At 35.1% G+C, this 18,074-nt stretch overlaps 1 protein-coding gene across 1 annotated transcript in view; it reads left to right on the top strand.

Moving 5' to 3' along the window:
- Positions 1-18,074, top strand: part of LOC144448820 (tetratricopeptide repeat protein 28-like) — an 85,198-nt gene that overhangs the window by 22,491 nt on the left and 44,633 nt on the right. The gene's annotated exons all lie outside the window — the stretch shown is intronic.

The raw sequence follows: 18,074 nt of genomic DNA, 5'->3' as shown, positions 1-18,074 counted from the left end.
ATGAAACTAAGCCTATTGTTGTTCAAAATACACATGTACATGAAGTCTGCATTGTAAAGTCATCAATGATTTGTCACTGAAATAATGGCAATAATATACACAATGTACAGCTATACAGATACAACAATTATTGATCATAACAGTAGTAAGGTCATCAACGTTTCAAGTTGAGACTGTTTTATAAAAGGTGGATGTACATGTACAACATAGTGTCACCTGTGAAAAAAGCACTTGTAAAGTTACAGGTCACACATATACTCGGTACACAAACATAATTATAGAGGAGTGTGAAAGTAACAGTCCTCATCCATAAGTGTAATCCTTGATGTTTCAAATAATGTTCTTTCACAAAAAGACGTAGGTAAGATATATGTGGGTGCAAGTCCTCAACAAATACCCATGTACTTAATTAAATAGAATGATACACTGCAAGTTCAGACAAACGGTAATGTACGCATAGAAAGATCTAAGAATCACACACACCAAAAAGACCCTAAACATGCAGAATTAGCGTACTTAGATGGTGGCGAATTATGTAAATAATTTATTCATCCACACAAAATACAAATATATAGACAAATTCACATATACAAACATTGCAATACACAGTGTAACTGACAAAACTTGATATTCATGTTAAAAGGAAAACATTCCTGTAACCCTAAAATGTTTTAGAAATCTTATATTGATCCAAAATGTGTTCTCTATACATTAGTATAAAGAGAAAAAATGTGTGTGGGGTGGATTTTTAGGTTCCTGGAGAATTATTTTGGACACTTGGTGATATTTTTGTCCAATAATTAAGGGGAAAATACAAAACTTTTACAGATGTCAAATGGAAAACACTTCCAGGCCAAAATATGATATCGGAAGTGATGTAGCTTCCAATGTATTATTTACAGGAAAGATAATATGCAACTTACTAGATTATGAGTTTCACATCCTTATTTTAAATGACCAGATAGTTTTGTTGTGGATATATATGTACATTTGTACAATAAATCACAGAACACATGTAACATCAACATTTCATAGCAATTTGAGTTTATCACATCTGATTTGCAAGCAAATTTAAAAAGCATGAAAAAATATTTTAAAAAATTTGTGTAAGGAATCTGATATCAAAATAATTAAAGGACATTTCTATTGTCTAGACTGTGACAGGAAATGTGTGTGTAATACCTTCTCTCTGAAGGCACCATACTGTTGGGGGTCAAATGGGGTCAACGTGCTCTAGGCCATGTGTTACTAGTAACTTTGATAGCTATCCGATTGGGAGTGATCTATCGGAAGCTGTGTGGATGGATTGGATTTCATATGAGTTGGGAATGATGATGTCTTTGTACTAACTGTTCATGTATCATTTTGTTCAGAACATTTGCAGGATAGCAGTACATGTTTGTTTGTATAGTTGGTTGATGGCCTAGGTGTTGTTTTTGTCTGTTAGATGATAAAGTAAAAAATACTAGATTGTGAGAGAAATATAGTACCACTACCAGGATATTTTTCCCACTTTTCCCACAGTGTGACAGACACCTTTTAGTTTGCTCAGGGTTGTAAGTTTATGAACTTTGCCCAAGTTCCCACCCTTTGTACCCAGTTTCCCATCAAATGTTATTTTGAAGTGCAGGATGTATGTATAAATTACCAGCACTCCTCCTTTTACAGTATTACAAGTTACAAAACTCTAACAAATTGAAAAAAAAACAAGAAATCTATCATGCATTCATTTCCAGTTTACCATTCCAAAGTAACTACATTTGTATTGTCCTATTGATTCTTAGAAACATGAAAATATGTTCTCCAACCATAAATCTACCATTTGGTTATAATGCTGTTTTTGTAAAAAAAAAAAAATACATGTATATTTATATCACTGTGTGTAGAATGTTTGTGTGAAAATAATGAAAATTTTATAAGCATGAATTTTTATGATAATATCATAATTATTGGTCATTTAATTTCATACTGCACAAGTTACGTTCTTGATAATATTCCAGCAGTGTGTCCTCTAAGTCAATTTGACGAGCCACTGACACACACAATATCTAGTGACACACCAAAATTTGGTGTTCCCCTATCTCTTACTATGTGGTGACTCACAAGAAATCCCAGTTTTTATCATACTGACCCACAACAACAAAATTTGGCTATCATTAGAGGGTACACTGTATTCCATGCTACTGACAAGGTATTGCCTCCAAGAGTTAACGTCGAATACAATACATGTATATGTGAATTTGTGTCAACATTTTCCAGTGTTCCCTAACTTTTGATTTCTAAAATCTAGGTAAAATATCCATGGCTCATAAATGGCATCTCCTATTACACCGTCATTCCAAGCTTCTGACAAGGAATTATCCCAATGTGTGTATTGTGCCGGAATTTTCCAGAGTACCGCTAAAATTACACTGTCTAAAAATCTAGGCAAAATACTTCCATGGGATTACACTTACTGACAGGGTCTGAGGACAATTTTATGTGATGTGTCTATTACTGTACATCTCAAGACTACCCCATACAGTCTAAAAACAGCCACCTAATTGAGAAGTCGTCCAATTGTCTACATAATCAGTGACATGGTATGTCAAGTGTAGAATGTCTGGATGTTTGTACTGATGAGGCCAGTTTTATGGACCTATCTGATCATAACATTTAAGGGCAGGAAGGCCTATCACTTACACAGCTATCACTTGATGCACAGTAGGAGATGCCACTTGTGAACCAACAGGACTATGTCAATGTTTGGACTAGCATACTGGGGGATGGGCTGACATAAAACACATGCACATCCACAACTATGTAGTCCTGCATGCCTCGACTATAATATCATAGGCCATTCATAACTGACCTGTAAGGAAATATGAAAGCAACCATTTTGGCCTGAATATTTAAGTATAGTAGATTATGTAATTGTTGTACCGCAGTTTGGATTCTGTATTTCCCCCAAAGAAACTGAAAGTTGGGATCTACCCACATTATTGGAACCCCCCTCCATATAGTTATGTAGGAATGTACATATATGATATAGATATGAACTTTACCATGGTAGATTTTCCAACTCTTGGTAGATATAAGTAAAAAAGCCATTTATTTAGTATTTAACTTGTGAATTACTAGAATGAAATAAAATGGGTGGGAAATAAAATATTTTAAAGTTTATTTTTCTTATCCATACAAACTATGAAATTACAAAAAATGTTGAGTAGAGCCTTGTTTCTGGATGAATCATCATGTCAAGTCACACCAAACATGAAATCAACACCAATTCTCATACTTAATACTGATTGGACCGGAAAAGCCAGAGACTATAAAACCGTCATATATATTTACAACTTTATGTAATTATCTATTGTAACAGAAGTATTCATACTATTAGGAGACTAAAGCCTGAAAGTTGTTAATCAAGAAAAAAATAAAATAAAGTATAACTATAGTATGGTAAAGGATGATTGCAAATTGTCAAACAAGCTCAGTAAAGCAAACTTCATTCATTTAGGGGGAGGGAGTCTGGCATCAATGTTGTTGCTGAACTTTATTTTCACATTTCTAACCAAATTTTGACAAAGCGTCAGTCCTTCAGTGATAATAGCTTTTGTACACTATTTACTACTGAAAAGTTGATAACAATTTATTCTAATGTTAGATATGGTGCTGGATTTCTGGTAGTATTATAATGTGTTAACAATCATGTTTTCACATGACATCCATCATAGTGGTGTGACCGCTACAGTTTTCATCAAAGTTTACATCGTATATAAGCATTTGATGTCGCACTTGTGATCGTTCGTTTAGGGGAAGGGGGTTTGACCTAAACGAACGTTTGTTTGTTGAGCTTGTGCGACATTGTGCGATCGTCCCTAAGTACATGTAACATGGCATAGACAGAAGTTGATGATAGCTAGGTAACACAGCTGATTTTGATGGGCTTTTGCCTCCTTAGCATCAAAAGCACCGAATAACAAGTTTGAATTTAACATATCTCTGCTGTATAATCCGTTCATACTTTGTTTGTGAAACATAACTAGCCAGAGACAGATTATGCACAGATGTACTGGAATTATATTATAAGGCTCCATCCATTAAAGACTTTGTTTGCCATCCTTGAATTTCCCCAAAACCTACCAGACAGACAGTGAAAAAACAAACGCAGAAAAAAAAACACAATGCTAGCATGTCATGTAAAATTCACTTTCTGTTGATTTATTTTCTCTTTGTACCTAAATCTACTTGACTGGTGAAATATAAATGTCAAAATTCAAAGTTTGATTGTCTTAACAACTATTTAGAAATATGTGTAGTCATTCTGAAAATATTTGAACAGTCTTTTCATGTAAAATAGTATAAAATACGGCCTTGTGTGGAAATTTTTAACAAAATGAAATGTTTGTTTTTCTAAATATACTGACAAACCTACCCCACACTGCATGCACTAAAATAATTTAATTGGCGATGCCTAACAAGGCATACCATTACTATTGGCTTTTGTTATCATTCAAGGAGATTCAGTGATTCATATCTCGTTTTAATTTTCCTGATAAAATCATGAATAAAATATGCAGCCTAGCCATAAACTTGTGATTCATATATAAAGAGTGTCATGGTGTCGTAAAAGGTATAACTTTATATAAACATTTATCTAATCAGAACCAGATGGTTTTCAGATTTGCCAAAGTTTTAACCAGTATGTCAGATTTTCCGAAGTTTAGCAGCAATTTAGATTTTCAAAAGTTAATGAACCGTTCAATTGTATGACAAAAGTTTAAAATTAAGTAGTGATCCATGCATCAGTATGCACACAAACAAAAGGCATGCACCTAATCCTGAAATATGTGCCAAAAGTCAGTATTATTTTCCAAAAGGCAGAATTTTTTTAACATAGAAAATTACTTTTCTTCCTGATCACAAAGATGTATTATATGATCAGTTATCGAGGGAGAAGTTGTAAATTGTTGGAAGACTTTTATTTATCAATTAATCTCCATCAACATATGTATTGAGACTAAATATTTATACGTGTGTACATGGTGTAGTGAATTCATCCAGTACATTTGAACCGTACAGTGCTAACCAAGCAAACTAAAGAATAAATATGTATGCAATGAAATAGGTCACTTTGAGGGGGAATATCTGAGGAGCTCAAAAATAAATTGTTATTTTTTTAAACCTAGATAGACAAAATTCACAATGTTTTATTAATGTTTTCGTGTTTCATAGACTTTTTATGGTTGTAGACTTCCAAGACAGGATAGAAATTTGGAGGAAACAGTTTCTTTTCTTTGGAGATGTCGGCAATTAGAAAGATGTTGTTTAGAAATTGAGTTGTGATCTCAAAAAGTGTATTTACATTTACCCATTCAATTGGAGTGCTGTGCAATTTTGAATGAAACAATGGTCTTTACATGTGCATCAAATGGAAATTCCTCTGTGTCTGTGTTGGTAATCCCAAATACATGTATTACATTAATTTAAGGTTCGATCCAAACACAAAAGTTGAAAATTATTACCTGAAATTTTGACTGCATACATGTACATATACTTCAGTTTTGGCCAACAGATTGACCCATTATTCAACATTACGCTGGTGTTTTTTTTTCAAGAGATCTTTGACATGATTTAATGTCAATCTGATTCTCAAAAACTGCATTTAATTTGATTCTCTGATATTGTGGTGTGATTTATATGGAAGCGTTCAAATTCTCCTTTGTAACAGATCAGATGCTATAAAACAGTAGAGCTATAGCAAGACCCCTGTGACCCAGATGTTGACAGTGTTATCGTTATGAATCTAACGACTATAGTTTGAGCCCCTCTTACTGCCATAAGTGGGGGAGTGAAGGAAGGTATCGTAGAAACCATACACAGGAACAGCTGTGTCTTCTTTACTCAGGAATTACAAGAATTTGATTTAAGCTAGTTTGTTGATTACAGGTGGATTTAGCAAACAGCACGTGAGACAAGGTGTTGTTTTGTGTCTTAACCCTCACGTGGATGATTACTGGTAACGGCAAAATGATGTCGCCAACCGATAATTTTGAATGTCAAGCCTACTTTAGGCGGATATCCAGGAGGTTATTTCAACAGTTCTTGAATTTTATTGCATCTGTTGTCAAGTTTAACCACTATTATGAAGATTATCTGAGCTGTAAAGAACTATTGTCTACGTGGAATATTATATCAACAAATCACACATAAGTTGGAAAAGTGACAAGATGTGATAATAAGAGTAGATAACGATGTCAGGTTTTTGAAATAAGGATAGTGAAATATTGTTGAACAAGTCACACCTGTACAGATTTAGGAGCTGTAAAGTGTTGATTATTATGAGGGGTTTCAGCTGATGAGAGAGGTAGTAAACCCCCAAGTTTTTTAGCTTTGTGACTTTGCACTACAACAAACACAGGCAAACCACATGTGGATAGCAGCATAATCTACCATATTCGCACTCTTTCTGCGGTACTCAACACTTCAACACAAACGGAATTCCATTGAAAGGAGCTAGTACCTTGCTAATAATCCTACAACATGCTATCAACCTGAAGGAGTGAGCCAGAAAGAATTGAGGTCTTGACCAAAACAACAGCTCAATAAATTTTAAGACAAGCTGGGTACGAGTAAGATGTGTAGAATTATTCGGGTACAATTGTTATTGATGGAGAAATGATTATGGTAACTGACTGAGTTTCGGGTTGCTATGCTAGACACCGTAGTTACTATCATTGTTTTGCGGAGTGTTCAATCAACAGTACTGTAATCACTCTGCAATAAGAAGGACAAATTTGACATGTGGAGACCAGCTGATTGGGAATTTGTTCACTCTTTTGACATTTAGAAGCTGAAAATGGGATCCCTACGTGTCCAAATCCATGTGTCCATTTTGACACGCTATTACAAAATTTTGATTTTTAGGGTGTAACTCTTGCAAAGATAAGGCTATAATTACAACTACATTTGTAAAAATGAAGTAATATTACCATTATAGTAGTGCCATCTAAACTATTGAACAGAATTTTCATTTCATTTCATTTCATTTCATTTCATAGAAAAACTGCTTTGCCAAGACATGTTCAATGCAAGAGCATTAGTGGGTGTGCAGAAAAATCAAAACAAAAGTATTTCTTCAGATTGCAGTTGAGGGCAACATTGATAGCAGAATTGGTTAGGGCTTGTTTTCCTGTAGCTGTCTGAAGTGAAAAATAAATTCAAGTGCACATTTTAGCTCATTTGCTTTAGAAACTTTACTGGTTCTGTTTATTCTTGCAAAGTCTTGTCTTTACTTTAACCAGTCATTGAAATTAGATCAATCAAAAGTTGGCCTTCTCAACTCAAATCGAAAAAACCCTCGAAAATATTGGAAGCCCTCTCAAAAATCTTGTGTACTGATCTTGTTGAGTAAAGTTACAGAGCTTAACTTGTCACCGTTCAAGTTCAAAGTACACGGTAGTAAAAGCTTAAAAGTGAAATAGTGTTTTAAGGAAGTCATTCGGGCAGTGCCATCGGAGAAATTTCAGGGACAGATTTAAGCATCCACATTTGTATAAAAGGTCTGTAATTATACTTGTCCGAAATAAAGATAAATTGTCAAGTATCAGTTTTCCCGTCTGTCAGCTTGACATGTTGATTGCAGGTTGGTTTTACCAATGACGACAGTGTGTCGGGGATACAGACATGGGCAACTATTACTATTTGACTACCTAGGCGTGAGCTATTGTTTTGTTATGGCTATGGATAAAGCGACATAAGATCCAAGTATTCTACCAGCACAGAAGTAGTTAGGCTACTTGATAATAATGACCCAGAACCTAGTAAGTAGGTAGTTTAAAAAAAAAAGAGAAGAAAAAAAAATCATTATACTTTTCGAAATACTTTGAAAAGGAGATATCGTGTACGTGTACCATGACTCAGCCATCATGGTTTGATACTTGTACATATGTTTGCGATAAAGTTGAAGTAACTTTACCGGTGCTTTTCTACTATGTCGAAAAATGACAACGTCGGGCAACCAAACTGGAAATGAAAAGTGACATATTTTTTCTTCCAAATACTGCACAATGACTACAACTTTCCACCACTTCAACATTTATCATAGACACCAAAATAATTTTTTTTGCTTTGAAACTATTATTGACAGTACAAGTACCTGTAGTGCAGAACCAAAATAAATTTCTTTTGTTATTTCATCTTTTCTTCCATTGTTGTGGATCAACATACACATGTAGGTTAAGTATATCGTTGTTCAGACTTCTGTCTACCGTTTTCGCAACTTACCATTGTCAAAAGTCAAAATTTTTCAAGCCCAGTGCAAGGTTTCACTTTGTTGTGTATTTTTCAAGTGTTTGGACTCAAATTAAGAAAATCTATATGATGTGTGAAGGGCAAGATTTATGTACAATTGGGCTGGAAAGTAAATTTGTTTTTCTCAGCCAGAAACAAATCTGTCATGAGCTACATGTATTTATCATCTTCTATTCTTTAGAGTAGGGCCTGTGTAAATTTCTCATCCTAAAATGTCAAATCCAAAATAAATATCTCCAAATTTTTCACAATTGGGCTTAGAAACCGTGGTTACAGGGTAAAAAGAGACAGCATGTCATGTGACATAGATTCTCTCGGAGTTCAACAAAGCATAGATATATAATGCCTGGTACAGTCATACATGTATTATTATTAGAAAAAGCTATGTGGTTCACATGCACGTTCATAGCAGAAATAAAAAATTTAAAAAAAAAACATTTCACATTTTAGAAACTTTTGATAAAATTGATAAATTTATTTTCATTGTAAAATATATTTTTATGTGTTTGCAAACAAAATAACAGTATATTCTGCAAGACCCCCCTTCCTCCCACCACCACCACGATTTCACATATTACGTTTTACAAATTCAAATTTAACCAGATTTTGCCTCTCTGTACTCAAAGTTTCAATGGCGATTATTTTACCTACGTAGAAAAATCATTCTAGCATACTGAAGTTGCGTCCCTTTAGACACAATGATACTAAAGTGTATGCTGTCATAGCAACAAACAAAATATACATTTTCTAACAAAAGATTTCACCTCATTTTATATTGATGTCATATGAAATTTTGATGAAATAGAAAGTAACCCATCTAAAAATGCACTTAAGAAATAAATATGCTCTCATTTTAATACAAAGACCGCCAAGCTTTCAACTACATGTAACACCTTGACGTTCTGTCATAAAACAAAATTGACCACTTCTGCCGTTAGCATGCCATGTTAATGAGAACTAAGGCTGTGTATTGGAGCCAGACCCCTAGTCCTTATGAATGGAAACAGATCTTTTGGACTAGATTTATGTCTGCATTTACCATCAACCAACCTGGCCACCCACCACTAAAATGAAATGGCTAGAATGTGTCCTTAAAAACCACCCCAATTATCAAAGTATTTGGAAATCTTACATTTTTGAGGATAAACGTCATTGAACATATACATGTCTTATATACATGTATACCAATTTACTTGTGGTGATACACAGCAGTGAAAAAGTAACTAGGTAATATAGTCTTGGTCTTATCAATTAGTATAATCCTAAGTTTCAAATAACAATTCTTTGTCAAAAGATGTAGGCAAGATAATTGTTGGCTATCGACCTGATGAATACCTGTGTGGTAATATACAATATACACTCCTGTCACATTGTTAAACTCAAAATTTTAGAATTTGTCATTATTCTGCTCATGTTTTCCAAGTGCACTATCAGTTTTATTTTTAGTAAGTTTTGATACAATAGGAGAGACATATAGGAAACTGGCTTGGAATGTTGTATGAGAGATTGTGAGATTCAAATCCATGCATCTTATTCTGGAGTCTATCATGTCTTCAAATCTCTTCTCACCAGAGATCTGCAAAGCCACAGATAGCTTCTAGATTAATAGCATCTAGACTATAGGTACAAATATAGATGGTACATTGTAGAATGTGGTTGGTAAGTAGCATCACATTCCATCTTACAAGCCACCTGTAGCATTGTAAAGTCAGTCTGAATATCAGTTTTACAGTATGTCAATATTTTGAATGTTCTACATTGTGGATTATATGGATTAGTGCGAATGCTGTGAAATCTGTCACATCAAAGTATTACAGTAGGGCAGAAGTTGTCTACTATAGTGTGTTACCTTTATTGTAGACAGTGGTTTACAAGGGGTGCATATGAACAAGAATCTTGGTGGATGGGGACTGTTTGGATAGTTGACATAGAAGGGTCAGAATGGGGGTAAAGTTGGTTAAGGTGAAGGGAGGGGGTGCCTGACACTTGGCAGGAAAGGGGTAGAATGGGGGTAAAGTTGGTCAAGATGGGGGTATATGATACTTGACAGGGTGTAGAATGGGATGAATTTGGTCAATATAAGGAGCCTGGCAGCAAAGGGTTAGAATGGGGTAAATTTGTCAAGGTGGGGGTACATGATGATGTACATGTGTAATGACACTTGACAGGGTGTAGAGTGGGATGAATGTGGTCAAGATAAGGAGGGGGGTATTGTTCAGATGCCTGGGTGAATTTAGATGAGGTGGGGTATTCAGGTACTTGACAGGAAAGGGGAGATAGAATGGGTGGCTGTGGAGGGATGGAGATGGTATGTGATGTTGTAGGAGTTTGATGAAAATATTCAGCTGCCTGACAGTGCTTTGTCATATGTCATATTGATTACTAAGTCTGTTTGTCACCGGACATTGGGTGTCTTAAAGAACAAGATTTGATGTAGGATGTCTGAACGAATACATACATGTATACAAAAAAAAAACATGTATGACTTGATAGGGTGTCTAAAAGAACATGGCAATGACAGCAGTGTTCATCCGATGTAATCTTACCTGTCTGTACCAAGTAAAATAAGATTTGGGGGCTTTTAAATTCCTTGACCAATGATGTGCAACTAATGGAAGTAGTCCACAAATTACTGTTTTGTGAACAAGAAAGACAAAGAACAAAAATTCTCATTGAAACTTGTAACAATTCTACAAGAGAGTGAAAAAATGCCTGTTACATAGAACAGGTGCCAAAATGTTGTGCGCAATCTTACCTCTGTTTTGAGATGTGAACAAAGTCGTTTTTGTGTGAGGGAATTCAGTTGAATCAATGATAGAGTCCGCTACCTGAATAAATTTGCAGACAGATCGCAGGTGTGTAGACGGATATCTATTGTGACTTCTCTTGAAGTAGGAGAAATAGCCAAGCTAGCTTGTTCGTGTAAACAGCAAAGTTGACATGGAATACAGAGGACAAGACTTCTTAGACATGCAGTGTCAACATCAGATAAAAAAAAGACTAGAAAGGAGAACAAAACTGAATTGAATTTTTCCCACTGACATACGCATAAAAAACCTCTCCACGAATTCAGTAGCTAAAGTACAAAATGTACTCTGTCCAGTTGAGAGCATGAACAAGATTTTTGGAAATGTCATGTCTATTATTCTGATGAGAGAGACTGTCATTTGTCAAGGATACAAATATTGTACTTTACTATTGAGCGAAGTTTAAGTCTTCGTGCAATTTTGCCAAAAAAGTGATGATTCCATGTTTACCTTTGGGCGTGATGAACAACAAGTACTATGAAATGAATTAAAACTAAAAAAAAACATGTCATAAAAGAAAAGTACAAGAGTCCTTGATATGATCCCAAATTATACTGAAACGTGTCTGATGGCCGATTATTATGTTTTTCTTCCAAGATGTCCTTGTCAGATTAGTTGAAATCAAGCCAGAGAGTGTGACTGTTAGTCACAGATTCTGTATATGAATTTTTCATGAGTTCTGAATTTTTTAGCAGTTTGAAGTATTGGCAGGGGTTTGTTTGTGTGTGTGTATGAATAGGTTTAATTTGATCAAAGTCAAGCTTGCATAGATAAGTGCCTATAACGGTACACAAATGAGATAAAAATTGCCCACACCTGGCAGTCTGATGGAAAATAGCTTTTCTACGACAAACAGATATAGAATAGACCTACATACATACATACATGTATGATGTATGTCAGTCAGGCAAGGTGTATCACCGCTTGGTCAGTTCAAAAGTTTGAAGTTATACATACATATACATGTGGAAATGCTGAATTCCTTATGGGACAACAGGGCTTTCATTGCGGCCTGTGGAGTTAATATCTACCAGCATTCCAAAGTTATTTTACCGAATTTCCCTACCAAAACTATATACATATAACAAGATATGAAGATCTACAAATCTATGCAAGTTTCATCAGATTTTCCTCCTCTGTTAATCTTAGCAAACACGCTGTTTAGAAATTAAAGTGCAGTGCTTAGGACACCCAGCGGAATCATCAATTTGTAGTATATTCATGGTTGTGATTGGAAACGTTTTAGTTTTGGTTCTCATAAGTGGACTGTAAATAGTGTTTATCAGTTACCTAGCGCTGGCCAAGAGGAGAGTCAGCGTATCACAGAGAATTCTAAAGTCTGGAAGGGCCATGTCAAGTGTCTTTGGTCAAGTATTGAATACTACTACTAGTACTAGGAAGACTTACTTACAGCTCATGTGTCGGGATTAACAACATTGTATGTAAAATCGACTTTAAATACACCAAGTAGATGCTGTGATCAATCTAAAGGAGTTATAAACAGGAACAGAAACCAAGATAAAGTAGTCAGACTTGAATTCCAGTCACAGCAGCTGATAAAAACAGATACAAGTGATAGATACTTGATGTGTATACTTGTTGGCGACACCCCAATGATGTCATGCAGTGACCACCTTGTAAGAGTTCCGAAGATACACTTCTGGCACCATATCAACATGGCCTGCACAGTTGCCTGGATGGACTGACCAATCAACTTTGGCATAGGTACACCATGTGTCAATTTTATTCGAAACCGAAGCACTTAACATTAGCAAGAAGAGTGGAATTAGACCACAGTGTTGACTTTGTGATTTCTTAAACCTATTTGTTATGGACATGATTTTTTTTTGTCTCACACACCACTGGGTGTATTATGTTTATGATGCAGTTCTTGCTATGATTGGTCAGTTGTGTGTTTACTGTAGTAATAGGTACCTGTGAGGTGACTACATGTACATGACAAGCCATACATTCCGCATAAAGCCCTGCGTATCCTGTACTCAAGAACACAACTGTTTGCCAAGATCATTACTGGTGAAAGTTAGTTTGCATTTGGGTGCTCTGTCACAAACAGAGGTCAGTTTGATCATTGTTGTGGAGATTTCAATGCCTAGTTGCTTTTTGTTGGAACACGGATGACTTTTCTTCATATTTTGTATTGTTGGCTTGAAAACCGCGTAGACTGTGAACTTTTATCAATGATGAAAAACTGTATGCTGACTAGTGCAAGGATTTTCGAAGACCGCACACTTTCTAGGACTGAAATGATATCAGCGAAATCCATGTACAAGCAATGTGAAAACTGGTGCCACCAAAGACTGTCAATGTTTGTGAAATAGTGTCTCCAGAAATCTGTAAAATAACATGAGATTTGCATCGATTGAGGAATACCTACAATTCTGAAATAATGTCAACCACAATCCATAACAGTAATGTGAAAGTCTCCTCAGCCAAGGTTCATAATGGTTCTATTTGGCCAAAATCACAGCAACAGGAAAACATCAAGAATAAGAAAAAAAGCTCCAGAAAAAAACCAGCCAAGAGAACACAGTGTCTTTTTCCAAATGTTTGCTCTTGTGGGAGAAGCAGTTCTGAGTTATCAATATCCAGTAGAATGTACACTCCGGTTGTTTCATCGGTGGCCAAACCAAGTAAAAAGGTAACATGTATATACAAGGATTGTCATAACTTAAAAAACAACAAAGTGTTTGCTATATGTGTTTAAAAGAAAACAGATAACAGTGAATAGAGGTAGAGCATGTTTATCTTTCTGTTTTTGATCATTAAGAGAAAATTTCAACTGTAGCATAATAGATTTGAAGAAATTTTTTTTCAAGTTTACTTTTCAAATTGATAGTATTATTTTGGCTTTGTAGCTAGCTGTGCTCATAGCCACATCAAGTAAAAAGGTAACATGTATATGAGGATTTTCATGATTTAAAAAAACAAAGTGTTTGTTTTGTGTTTTAATTAAAAGAAACAATTGAGGTAGGGTGTTTAATCTTTCTGTGGGTTGATGGTAAAGAAGACGTTTTTTGTTTTTAAAAAAAACAACTATTTGTACTATTTCAACTTTCTAGCTGTGCTCATAGTCTAATGCTAAATAGAATAAACGTAGAAATATACAGGAAGGCCAAGTAAATACAGGCTGGTTTTACATTGTGTAAACAATGAACTGGCCAACTATAATCAAAAGGTTACCTTTGTCACGTAAGTGTTTTCTGCTTCTTTTTGGTAGTGCTAGTTAAAAATATTGTTCAAGATAAAGTGATTTTCTTTAGTCCTTGGTATTCAAATTTGGCGTACTGTATGAAAGGTGTGATTTATAATCAAAAGTCTTTACTCAAAAACAGTCGACAGATTCATAGATTCATTCTGACGTCAGTCATCCCTGGCCTCTACAGTCAGCTCTGTGTTGCATCTCAAATAAGGTACATGATGCTGTGTACTACAGTCTCCATAAAGTGAATTATCAATGGGTTTTTTCCTTGTAATTATAGTGCAAGGGTTGGTTTTCCCATAGTTTAATCTAGACGACTATCAAACTGAGTGTTATGTGGTAGTAATGTGTCCTGAAATATATATGCATATTAAGGGAGATAGGGAGTGAAGAAAATCAGACAGCAATACTGTACATAGTAGGAAAAACATTTTCTTACAGTTCACATCAAATTTAGAAAATGTACAAACAGAAATCTGGTCGGTAATATGATTTTAATACATGACCATATGTGTAGAACCATGTACAGCCAGATGGCTAGCTAAGGAACAAGTAATTAGAGAATAATTTATATTACAAACTATCCATTGCTAGGTCCTTCATTGTTACTTAGCGAGGATAAGGTGTGTTTACCATGGCATAAGAACTGTAGCAACAGAGAAGTCGAAATAAAGTCAAATTTACTATGTTTCCTGTCAATTTTATGGTTGTAATTTAAAGTTGGAGTACAAAAAATGTGTTTGGAACTTAGGTAGATTACCTACTACCTGTAAGAAGAATACTTTGAGAACACTTGTAACAAAAATAGGAGAAATATTGTAAAATTTGCTATGTTTCTCGTCAATTTTATGGTCGTAACTTAAGGTTGGAGTACATAAAAAAATGTATGTGGAACTTGGGTAGATTATGTACTACTTGTAACAAAAATGCTTTGAGAATCCTAGTTAAATACAAGAAGGGGGAAAATTCTAAATTTACTATTTCTTGTCAATTTGTAGTCATAATGTATGATTAGCCACAAGAAGAAATGGCGGGAAACCTAGGTGGAGTTTACCTATACTTGTTCTAAATGCTTGTATAGAAAACATTCAGCCACTTTTACAGTCAAAGGTGGGAAGATATATGTAGGCCACATCGAAGTGGGCTGAGCAGTGATGTTTGTTGGTAATGTTTAAAATATCAAGAATAATAGCTAGGTAGGTTTCCCATAATTCAAAGGTGAGGCGGTACATGTAGGGCTGCATACATGTAGACTTTGGACAAGCAGTGGTGTTTTTTGAGAATGTTTAAAATTCAAGAGCTAGAGATGTTTCCTATCATTCAGAAGTTGGAAGGTACATGTGCAATGTATAGACTAGGGCTGGGCAGTGATTTATTTCGTGGGAATATCTCGAATACAGGATTAAAGAGCTAGAGAAGTTCCTGGGCAATCATCGTAAGCATGTATATCAATGACCCTTGTTGTTCTAATTTGACCTAAAATCTGTCCCAAGTACAGTGGAGGTTGTGTTCAAGTGGCCGTGACTGTGTCCACACGGCATCCCAATGAAAGAAATGACCATCTATATGTGTAACAGGGGGTATATCAGTAACACATACCCATCTCTATAATCAATCAACGCTGGTATTCCACTAAAATAACCAACCAATCACTCAGAACGGGAATGCTTCCTTACATTTGTGCTCTTTATTGTGAAAAACTTGCCACCTGGAAAAAGAAACTATTTTTTCAGGTATCACATTTTATTTTTAGTTTAGGTGAAGCATGTCAGTGGTGCATACGTTCCATGTCGTTCCATGACTAAAATAATATACATAGTACTTGTAGAATTATACAATAGGTAAAAGTTATTTCCGGTTCATTATATGTATTTTTCGAAAACTCCATTTCAACTAAATCAAGCCCGTAGGAAAACACTTAATTTCCTGAAGTCAACATGCAGTGCAGTAAATGTTATATTGTGTAATATTTTGAAAAGCAAACTGGTGCAGCTTACAAATCTCACTTCCGTATTTCTTTTTTAAATACCTGAAAAAATTGAAATTAGAGGAAAAGAAATGCTGGTCAAAATTGATTAATGTTTTAACATAATTTCTCAATGTTATTGTACAATACTCAGAGAAAATTAAACCTACACAAAAAATGTCAAATCTTTTCCTTCGACAAACAGTAGATAATATTACTACAAAAATGAAATTTTTGAGAGGACACTGCTATGCTATATTAACCCTGTTTTCAGCTGAGATGTAAAAAATTATAGGAAGTACTGAAGGGTAAAACCTTTGCCCCACCAGTGGTAAAACTTGCAAGCCATGATCTTGACAGTCAAACTGTTATACTGCCCTCTATTGGCAGAGTCTGAATCGCATTCATCCATTCAGAGCTGAAGTGTATGTATACCTGGTACTTGTTGTGAATAGTAAACAGTGTTGAGTTGTTGTGCAAAGACCAGCCAGTCCCAGTAGAATTCAAACTAAGACCACCAGCAATGTAGTTTGAAAACAAGCACCCGTATTATTAGGAATGATTTTGCATGGTTTTTAAATATTGAAAATCCTTGCACTCTCTCTCTCCATCAACAGTAATGCCACAAAAAACAGACCAAAAATTTGTTGGGACTTTTTTGAAATTTCATAATAGAGATTCATTAATTAGAAGGAAGATTGAAAGGAAAAGTAAATGAAGTGATGATACGTGCATCTTTCAGCACTGTGTATACATCACTCACTCAAGATGACCATGTTATGACCTTTACACATCAGTGAGAATATGATGTTCCTCCTACAGAGCATGCATAAATGAGGAATGCGTGAAAGGTGTTGCCAAATTTATCTAGCACAGGTAGTACAATGTAGTGGGTAAATAGACCATAGTCTACAAAGACAATAGTAGTTTCTGGTAAACAGAAAACAAGTACATATGTATTCATGATCACACCAACTATTAGATCCAGTTACAACCCCACGCAACGATGTTGTACGGTTGGCCAGATATTTGATAAGTGAAAGGTGGGCCAGATATTTGACAAGACTAGTGCAAGGTTGGCAAAAACATTAGCTGGGTTCACCAAACATTTGGCAAGTGACTAAATATTAGACAAGTACAAAATGGCCAGATATTTGACAAGTGCAAGGATAGCAAAACATTAGCTAACTGAGACAAACATTTAGCAAATGTAAAGTGGGCCAAACTTTTTACAAGTGCAAGGTCAGTCAAATGTTACAGAAGTACAAGGTGGGCCAAAAGATTTTGCAAGTTCATGGTGAGCACATGCATTTGGCAAACTTCTGCAAGGTTGGCAAACATTAACTAGGTGGGTTAGCAAACATTTGGTAAGTGTATGGTGGGTTAATCAGTTGATACGTACAAGGTAGGCCAAGTTTTATTGCCATTTGGGTTGTCAACTAGTAACAAATTATGACTGGTTTATTCCATGTCTTGTCTGCGTACATCTCCAGCCCCATACACATACCGTAAACCTACATATTTTTTCACCACTAGAAACTTTTGCGATTTTCCAATCTTCAACTAGTTCCCAAAGACTAAAGTTTTACACATTACTAAGCCCTATGCACTGTTTATGTGCACAGAGGCATTTCAGTTACTACATTTTTAACGTTTTTTTTTTGTTTTCCAGCAAAATTAGTGAAAAGAAGTATTTGGTGAAAATTACTATATTTGCATTATACATCAACATTTTATAATGAGTACTGAAATATTGTATTTTGACTGCTTCCATATATGGAGGTCA

Source organism: Glandiceps talaboti, chromosome 18 (assembly GCF_964340395.1).
Source record: "Glandiceps talaboti chromosome 18, keGlaTala1.1, whole genome shotgun sequence".
Classification (NCBI taxonomy): Eukaryota; Metazoa; Hemichordata; class Enteropneusta; family Spengelidae; genus Glandiceps; species Glandiceps talaboti.
Note: the sequence above shows the minus strand (reverse complement) of the source record. Positions and strands in the feature narration are given on the sequence as shown.